Source organism: Xyrauchen texanus, chromosome 27, assembly GCF_025860055.1.
Source record: "Xyrauchen texanus isolate HMW12.3.18 chromosome 27, RBS_HiC_50CHRs, whole genome shotgun sequence".
NCBI classification, from domain to species: domain Eukaryota; kingdom Metazoa; phylum Chordata; class Actinopteri; order Cypriniformes; family Catostomidae; genus Xyrauchen; species Xyrauchen texanus.
In genome coordinates this window covers 18490934-18501487 of record NC_068302.1, presented here as the reverse complement: position 1 = coordinate 18501487, position 10554 = coordinate 18490934, and the positions used below count along the sequence as shown (strand labels likewise).

Sequence of the window (10554 nt, the reverse complement as noted above, 5' to 3'; positions counted from 1 at the left end):
AAAGCTGCCATTAACATGCCAGGGCAGGGCCAGGTCGTGATGCTACACAACCTTCCCCTAATCAGGCTAATTAACCCTCGAGGGGGATAAAGGCAGACTGAAGATGGCAGTGCGACAGAGAGAGATTTATGGACAGCTGTCCGACACCAACTTTACTTAAGTTTCTAATTAAAATATTATTTATATTTTAAAGCCGGTTCTCGCCTCCTCCTTTCCATTAATCCCTTTACACTGTTGCCGAAACCCGGGAAGGTGGCAGCGAGAACCGGCTTGACAATATAAATAATATTTTAATTAAATTAAATATAAAAAGGTTGTGGAAAAGAACTACCATGGTCAAAGTTCAGAGAAAGAAGAGGCTGCTCAAATGTGCATATGTGATTGTCCCACCATGTTGAAAAATATATTTTACATTTTAAATGTATTTTTTTTACATGGTTAATTTTAAAATGTGATATGTATTCTCATGTTAAATATGTTTAATTATTTTTTTAATGGTATGATTTACCATACCATTGATGGTGTGAAATTGTATTGTCTCTGGTTACAACCCTTTTCCCAAAATTAAGTAATAAAATAAAGAACAACAGTCAAGTTGTCTTTTATGATTAAAAATAATGTCAAGATGTTGAAAAATGTTTACCCTCAGCTTTTATGGGTGAAAACTGAACTTGGAAAAGGTCAAAATGTTGTAGGTTGGAATGTCAAAATTGTTTGAGAATAACTCATACTTTGCGCTTTGCAGTCAAACTGAAGGGACAAGTAAAACATGTAGAACAAGACAAACCAGTATTACTGTTCCATTACAGTGAGTGAAATAGAGTATCCTTTATGTGCATGCAGGTTCTACACAAGCATAACATTGAGTAAGAACATTTTACTAAAACTTGCATAATTTTAAGCATACAAAATAAAGGTCATGAATAGTGGCGATGTAGTAGCATTTAGCCTTTTTTTTTTATTATTACAATGATGCGGCCCACTGCACCATATTTTTTTAGGCATTTGACCCACAACCAAAAAAGTTTGGACACTCCTTGCCTAGGATGATATGATCTTTGACTGCAGCATGGGCCAGTGGGTGGGGAATTAGAGTGCACGTGAGCTTCCAGTCATTTTATTTATTCTTGCACTATATATTGTGGTAGTGGTGAAAAAAAAAACACACATGCACTCAATCTTTAAAATTCATTTACATTTATATACAGTACATATACATATACACAGTATAATATGTAAAGAAAAAAATCCATAAAAAAAAGAAAAAAAAAGAAAAACACTTTAGTCCCACATAAACTTACAAAATGTATATGCTTTCCATAAATGACAGACTCAAATATGTTCAAGTTTAACAGTATTTGTTATGGGAATGTTTCTAGAATTACATACAGGTGCCCAGGGGAGTGTTAAACAAACATGATGAACAAGATGACCAAGGTTTTGAAACATGTTCCTGTAGCACGCAAATTAGTTTAAAAGTATGCTGTAAGACTGGGCAGACAATATATTATTGCAAAACTTAATCAGAAAAGAACACTTACTGAATATTTTCCGTCATGGTGGTTCATCTCCTAAACACTATGTTCTTTCACTAAATAAGGCTTACATTTAAATGACTGGATTCTACTTCTAGTTATTATTGTTACCATTTAATTAACTTACCAAGAAGCAATTCAACAACTTTCAGCTCAATTCAACAACAGTAATATTTTACAATTTTAACATTCAAACATTCATTTTTACGTTGACAGAAATCTTGAAAAGTCTCAACTTTAAAATGTCAGATGATACGTATTTGGGAATGTTAGGTTTGATTGTTTGTTTGTTTCGCGCGCCTCATCAGGCCGATTGGGGACCTGGCGCGCGATATTCTGACCCGGCCCCGCCACCCTCCGCTCCACACTACTCCCGCCGTTATCTCAGGCCGGGGTGCCACCGGCATGACGTACACCCCCCCTCCCATCCCTGGGGCGGGGTGTATCTTGCGTCCCGCGTGGTCATCCCCGCATTTTTCGCCCTGGGAGGAGACAAGAGGGGAAGAAACAACAACAAAAAAAATAGGCGAGGGAAAAGGCCAACACGGTGCGAAAGAGAGAGAGAGAGGAGAGAGAGAGGAGAGAGAGAAAAGCTCACTCACCGGTTCTCTGATGTACCGTCGCGTGGTCCTCGAACACTCCTCCACACTCAGGCGGACGACAGCCACTCCAACCCCGGGCAAACCGGAGTGAAACCTTCGACCCCCAGCGGGCAGAACGCGCCTCCGCTTTTCTGGCAGCAAATGGGGACACTCCTCTGCCCCTGGCAGCGGCTCTACCGCTCCGGGCGGTCATAGAGTTTCTTCCCTCCTCCCCTCGTGGACGCCGGTCTCCCTCGACCCCTCCGTGTCTCTGGGGATGGCAGGGCAGTCCTCCGCCCCCGGCAGCGGCTCCCTCGCTCCAGGCGGTTGGGTTATCCAGTCCCCACTTGCTCCGCGGACGACGGACGTTCCCCGCATCCGGGCGGTCGGGCTACTCCATCACCCGGCAGATGGCAGCGGCGCTCCCCAGGGTGGACGGCAGTGTCGAGGACTCTGTGACGGGCATCCCTCCTCCTTCCCGGGCTTCGGCACCAATGTAACACAGTTAAAGAATGGGCAAGGAGGAGGCGAGAACCGGCTTGTCAACATAAATGATATTTAATGAAAACTTAAACCATAAGCACACAAACATAAACACACATGACGGACATGCCCGTAATTCTCTCTCTCGAACCATCGTCACCAGCCGCCTTTATCCCTCGCGCGCCTCATCAGGCCGATTGGGGACCGGGCGCGCGATATTCTGACCCGGCCCCGCCCCCCTCCGCTCCACACAGGCCATTCGATGGTTTTGTGTTTTTTCTTGCCCTAAGTGTCACGCCATCGGAATATGATGAGACGTCTGGAATAATATTTCCAGATGGCTCATGGGTATCAACAATTGGGTTTTATCCTCTTTTGTCTAAGCATCCTGCATCACCCTATACAACTGATCATTTATATCAGAAAAATACAGAAATGAGAGTGTGATGTCTGGCTGAAGACATTGACCATCAATCACTTTCACTTGATTGAAGGCGTGCCTAACTACCTCGTCCTGTGTCTGCCCTTGAGGGAATTCGCTGGTGGGGAATCCTCTAAGGGCTGGGGAAGCCGAGACTTCCCCCTCCCTTATGTCATCCTGATGCGGAGCTGATGTAAATGGCCCCGGCTCCACCTCCCCAGCCAGCACATCACAAATCGCATATTACCATGCACACACCTTACCTTCACCTTGTGACTAGCATCCAAAGCCTTGTCTTGAATCAGGCATTGATGGATGGAGGTTTGGCTGCAACCTGAATCCGCCAAAGCCTGGTATGTACCCCACTTAATACTTAGTACGTCCCAACTAGATCGGGGACAGTCTGTTGCATGTCGGGGACACAAAGCAATGTCCCCACCTCCATTACTGAGCATTGGTTCTGTAAATACCTGGGCTCCCTGCAGCTCTAGCAGACTGGCCCAGACCGGCAGCGGTTTCACCAACCTGGGAGTGAGAGCGGAGAGGGACAGGAGAAACCGGCGGTTAGTGCAGTCCCTGAAGCGGAGGAGCCCCCATTTCCTGGAAGGAGGAACAGGATGGAAAAAAGGGAAAGAGGAGAGAGAGAGAGAGAGAGAGAGAGAGAGAGAGAGAGAGAGAGAGAGAGAATGATCTCAAGTCTTGTCAGCTTCTGAATACGCCGCCATGTGGTCCTCATCCAGCTGGATGGTCGTTTGGAGTGACACCGGGTAGTGGCACTGGACCCACTCTGCCATCAGTCTTGGAATTCATGCAATAAACTGCCCCAGTACCACCAGGTTGATCACAGCCCAATGTTGCCATGCTCAGCCAGCAACCACCTCTGGCAGGTGTCCCGGAGCTGCTAGGCGAAGACAAATGGGTAGCTGTGCTTCCAATGGACAGTGAGCGGAAGCATTGGCACTGTTGCTGGGGTGTCTGGACGACCCGTTGCAGGATGGCTTTCCTCAAGAAGGCAAATGGGTGGCTGTGCTTCCAATGGACAGCGAGCGGAAGCATTGGCACTGTTGCTCGGGTGTCTGGACGACCCATTGCAGGACGGCTTTCCTCAAGTCGGTGTATACCAGGAGGTTATCTGTTGATAACTTCTGCTTCCCGTGTATGGCTTTCCTGGACAATAGCGGAATTAAACGGACTACCCACTGGGTGCTCGGCCATTCGCAGGCCTCCACCATCCGCTCAAAGATCTCCAGTAAGGCCTCTGGATCATCTTGGGGGCCTATCTTGACTAGCGAAACATGGAGTGGGGCAGTCGCATGGTTCATGGTTACGGCGGTGGCACCCTCCTGGGGCAGCAAGCTGCGGAGCACCTTCCGGTCCTCCGCTTGGGCCTGGAGGATTGCAATAAACCATTGCTCCTGTTCTGTGAGCAGCTCAAGGAGGGCCTGATGCTGTGACTGGTGGATGTTGACGAGGGTCTTGAAAACGTCCTCCATAGGTGAGGCATCCATTGTGGCGTTCTTCCTCCCTAACTCCATGTTTTGGCACCAGTGGTACATGTTCGTAAGTGGGGAAAGGATGAAGTAGGAGATGGTGAATCCAACTCAAAGGTAATTTGTATTTTTCCAACTCAAAAGCTTCCAACACACACGACTGATGCACTACACACACACACACACAAGTGCTGACTCTGCTCTCTCTCTCCCTCCTCACTGGTGTCTGTGAGGAGGGAGAGATACATCTCCAGCTCTCACTGCAATGATTAACAGCTGTTAGAGAAAAAAATTGCCAGGTGATGATACTTATGGTCCTCGTCTTCTGATCTTGCTCTCCATTCACAATCCAGCGCTCAACCACGCCCCCACCACCACAACGTTTTTAATCACCTAAAAAAATTGTGATTGCAATGTACTTCAGTTAAGATTTATCAAGCATACCATGAAATGATTCAACAGCTTCCTATTCAAACACATCACTGCTATTCAACACATTTGTATATGCTTGGAATTGAGAAGGCTTTATAGAGTTCAATGTAAGATGTCAGGACATTAGCTGAATTAATAAAACAAAGAAAAAAAAAGAAAGAAAGATTGAATTATCTACTGTATATACACAAGATTTGACATTTGGTTACCATAGATTTGATTCACTTAGTTAAAAGATTGAGCAAAAACCAAAATTAACAAGAACTGAGTGAATTAGGAGGTTCAGACAGAAAAATCTAAACTACAACTCAATTGTTGAAACCACAAACTTTAGAAAAAAAAACTATTCAGAATTGTATTCTTAATTAAAATTTTTCCTTCAAATAGTTTACAAAACCACCAAATACTCAGATACCCTTAACATTAATACATTAGTTACACACTCTTGGTATATTTTAAAAACAATACAATAACAACTTCTTCGGTTATTTAATAATTTATTTGAATACATTTTAAGCAGAACATAAAGTACCACCTGGTATGACTTATCCACCCTTGAAAAGAATCTAAAGCAAATGTCATTACAAGCCTATTCCATTGCTTGTAGAAGGTTCTCTCACTGGTAAGGATTTCTATCATAAACTTTCACTGCCATCTCCTACATCTCTGCTGTCACCTCTTCCACTGCCTTCTCCATCTCCTCCACCTCTTTTATTACCTCCACAGTCACCTCTTACCACTCTCCGAACTCTTGCTCTCCTATTCCCTCTCCAAATTTGTCTTACTTGACCACTCTCTGAATTGTTGGAATCCATTTTTTCCAATGCCAGTACAGTACACCCTCTTGCAGTCCTTTTTATACATCCATTGAAAGAAATCTGATTGGTGTGTGATAGTGTTTCGGAAACCTGTTTAAAAATAGCTGTTAGTGGAGCATAATTTACACAACTGACATTTAAACATAATGTAAAGTATGACAGGTTATTCAAAATATATTTCAAACTTTTCTGTCTCATGCACCACTCTCTCACACACAGCCTATTATTTTTTTGTCTTGGTGGGCTCCCAGTTGTAAAGTAGTTTATTTTATTCTGTGTATTACAGGTGTGCATAAAAGAAATTATCTGTATTTGTATCTGTATCTGTTCATATGACAAAATTATCTGTATCTATCTCTGTCTCGGATAGAAACGGATGTGCGTGGGGTTTAAACTGGAAGTGTGCCAAAACTAAGGAATTGCCTGTTTTTAAATGTTTAATTGCCTGTTTTTAAACTTTTACATGTATAGTTTCCATTAATACATTTTGTGTGGTATATGCCTTTTTAATAATAGCCTAATAATAATAACAACAATAATAATAATAATTATTATTATTATTAGCCATTTATATAACTATTATTTTGTTCTTTCTATTATCTTTTATATTATGAGATGAAGCTGAAATTGTAGGCTACATTAAATGTGGAATATGTTTTTGACTTATTTTTTATAATAGGTATTTCTGATAATATCTACATGAAACAGAATTTTCGTTTGTCTGTGAATGTATAATAACATTATTCTGGAGGCAAGAGGTGTTAAGCAAAATGTGAAATTTCAAGCACACATTTTGCAGTGAATAATAAATACAAATTCAAACATTAAAATAAATGTATTCTACAAACAGTCCCGTAAATCTATCAGGAATTTTTATGATAAGACATCATTATTTAGTTAAATAATAATAATTATAATGTGAAATTTATATAGTGCCTTACCAGAGGTAGCACAGTGTAAAGACAAAGAAACAAAGCATGTTTCAGTTTCTTAGATTAGCAGGAACAGCCTATTCCTAATATATGAATAGGCCTACTTTATGAAGCATTTAAACCTTTATGGAGCATTTAAAAAAAATTTCTTAATAAAGTCTTAACCATATATTTATCTACGCCTCTGGTCATGGTGGTTTTTAGATGGATGGCAAGGCGTTTTAGGTCGGGTGGAATCTGTTATCTCTGATTCAGTTTGTTTGGTGGCTTCCATGGGTACAGCAGGCGGTGTTGTTTGCCTGCAAACTTGTTCAAATATGGCAACCTGGAGGTGATGAAATACTATTGGTGAGTGGGCAGTGGACGGGATCACACAGGCCAAAACATAAATAGTAATTCTGGCCTGGAATTGAAACTTCAAAGTAGAATATCTGTAGCATTGTTATTGGAGAAGCCAGTATTTCAACTTAACATGTTTCCTATATCGACATAATGACATATTATGGTCATTTTATGATTTGGTACAGTGTAAATATTACATATATAGCACCTTTAAATTACGGGTGTATCAGTTTTACAAATTTTATTTGATAATTAGTATTTTTGTATCATTTTGGTGATCATCAGGATCAGTTTCAGTCTCTTTCGTGCCTAATAGAAGAATCTCTGATTGCACTGAAAACTTTCACTGTGAGAAAAATTATCATTACAGTACTTTTGAATCTGAGAAAAAAAGAGCAAAACTGCTCTACCTGTGGGTCTATATTCATCTCTGCGGTGAGAATGTCCATGGGTTTATCAGTTGCATGTTTTCTCCCTCATTCTTCGTCTCTTCTTCAGAGTCAAAGTCCCTTAGTCGCTTGACGAAAGCTCTCTCCAACATCACTCTAGGAGGAAGAGAACAGAGAAAAAAAAAACAAGCATACTTTAATAAGTGATGTTAAACTGGGAGCAACCTTTCCAAAATTCACCAATCACCACACTAATATACAATGTATAGTTACACAATTAAATGCATAGGTGACCTAAAAAATGCCTTTACTCACCCCAAAGTTGTTCCAATTTTAATTCTTACATTTCATTGCATCTTTTTCCATAGAATGAAAGTGAATGGGGACTTATTCCTTACAACATCTCCTTTTGTGTTCCACAGAAGACGGTAATAAAAAGGGGTTTGGAACAATATGAGGAGTATATTAAATTTGTGGCTGAACTATACCTTAAATGAGGTAATTAAATGCACACATAATAATTAGGTAATAAATAGTTCAGTCTAAGTTTTGGTGTAGGGCAGGCATTTATTCTCTCTCGTTTACACACACACACACACACACACACACACACACACACACACACACACACACACACACACACACTTGTTTTTGTGGTATAGAAGGACATTGATAGCCAAACAAGTTTGGTGGTGGTATATGGGGACACACCTTTCCCGATGCCCTCCAGTGATGATACAACTATCAAAAAAAAATTTTTTAATCTGCAGATCACAAATCTGACTTCAAATGTTCTATACACACAACAGAAAGGAAAATATGACAATAGGATATTTTGGTGGTACACAAGGACATTTCCCGCCCATTCTAAAATGTTCCTGCCTATGACACAATTGTGATTTTTGGCGCCAGGCCGGATTATGAGGACACTCATTTTACAATACACAAAATATGTCATTTCAGTGGATTACAGGGACCAATGTGTTTTACAGGCACATGACCACACACACACACACACACACACAAACCTGACGATATGGTTCATTACCAAGACTAAGGTGATTTAAGAGTACTGGAGCTTATACACAATACACAACTGCACTATCCAACATTACAGGGACTAGTGTTTTACAGGCACACGACCACACACACACACACAAACCTGACGATATGGTTTATTACCAAGACTAAGGTGATTTAAGAGTACTGGAGCTTATACACAATACACAACTGCACTATCCAACATTACAGGGACTAGTGTTTTACAGGCACATGACCACACACACACACACACACACACACACACACACACACACACACACACACACACACACACACACACACAACCTGACGATATGGTTCATTACCAAGACTAAGGTGATTTAAGAGTACTGGAGCTTATACACAATACACAACTGCACTATCCAACATTACAGGGACTAGTGTTTTACAGGCACATGACCACACACACACACAAACCTGACGATATGGTTCATTACCAAGACTAAGGTGATTTAAGAGTACTGGAGCTTATACACAATACACAACTGCACTATCCAACATTACAGGGACTAGTGTTTTACAGGCACATGACCACACACACACACACACACACACACACACACACACACACACACACACACACACACACACACACACAAACCTGACGATATGGTTCATTACCAAGACTAAGGTGATTTAAGAGTACTGGAGCTTATACACAATACACAACTGCACTATCCAACATTACAGGGACTAGTGTTTTACAGGCACATGACCACACACACACACACAAACCTGACGATATGGTTCATTACCAAGACTAAGGTGATTTAAGAGTACTGGAGCTTATACACAATACACAACTGCACTATCCAACATTACAGGGACTAGTGTTTTACAGGCAAATGACCACACACACACACGACAACACTGTGTATATTACCAAGACTAAGGTGATTAAAGAGAACTGGATCTTCAACACAATACACAAAAAAATTACATTACAGGGAAGTACTTTAATTGCAACACCATTTGGAAAATTTTTCCAGATTTGAATCATTCAAAACTTTTCCCCCCAAAAAAAGACAAAACAGCCGTTTTGAAACAGGCAAATTTTAAAATGTTATTAAACAGGCATTGAAATGTATTGATATTAACTTACTGAACATGCAATGGATGCCAATCACATGAGAAACTTTTATGAGGGACCAACCAAAAGAAATGGCAATTCTGTTAGCATTTCCTCCCCCTCATGTTTTTTCAAACCTGTATGACTTTCTATCTTCAGGGGAACACGCAAAGAGACGTTTAGCAGAATGTTAGGGCCAACCTCAGCAGGAATAAAGTTACGGACACGAGTCTACCGCATACACACCTTCTGAGAGAATAGATACGGACACGAGTTTACCGTATAAACACCTTCTGAGAGAATAGATACGGACACGAGTTTACCGTATAAACACCTTCTGAGAGAATAGAGATACGGACACGTGTTTACCGCATACACACCTTCTGAGAGAATAGAGATACGGACACGAGTCTACCGTATAAACACCTGAGAGAATATAGATACGGACACGAGTTTACCGCATACACACCTTCTGAGAGAATAGATACGGACACGAGTTTACCGTATAAACACCTTCTGAGAGAATAGAGATACGGACACGAGTTTACCGTATAAACACCTTCTGAGAGAATAGAGATACGGACAGGAGTTTACCGTATAAACACCTTCTGAGAGAATAGAGATACAGACAGGAGTTTACCGTATAAACACCTTCTGAGAGAATAGAGATACGGACAGGAGTTTACCGTATAAACACCTTCTGAGAGAAGAGATACGGACACGAGTTTACCGTATAAACACCTTCTGAGAGAATAGAGATACGGACACGAGTTTACCGTATAAACACCTTCTGAGAGAATAGAGATACGGACACAAGTTTATTCTCTCAGAAGGTGTTTATACAGTAAACTCATGTCCGTAACTCTATTCCTGCTGAGGTTGGCCCTAACATTCTGCTAAACGTCTCCTTGCGTGTTCCCCTGAAGATAGAAAGTCATACAGGTTTGAAAAAACAATGAGGGGGAGGAAATGCTAACAGAATTGCCTTTTGCTCACAAAC

At 41.2% G+C, this 10554-nt stretch overlaps 1 long non-coding RNA gene across 3 annotated transcripts; it reads right to left on the bottom strand.

Annotated features, from left to right (window-relative positions):
- Window positions 1-7989: 7989 nt before the first annotated feature.
- LOC127620616 (uncharacterized) lies at window positions 7990-10240 on the bottom strand. 3 transcript variants are annotated; one of them, XR_007967769.1, is made up of 4 exons: window positions 10206-10240; window positions 10068-10159; window positions 8771-9888; window positions 7990-8585 (listed from the first exon to the last, which is right to left on the bottom strand). It is a non-coding gene; the product is annotated as an uncharacterized LOC127620616 (long non-coding RNA). The 3 variants fall into 3 exon arrangements; XR_007967767.1 differs by having other exon boundaries at window positions 10068-10212; XR_007967768.1 differs by having other exon boundaries at window positions 8903-9888; window positions 10068-10212.
- Between the last annotated feature and the right edge of the window lie 314 nt (window positions 10241-10554).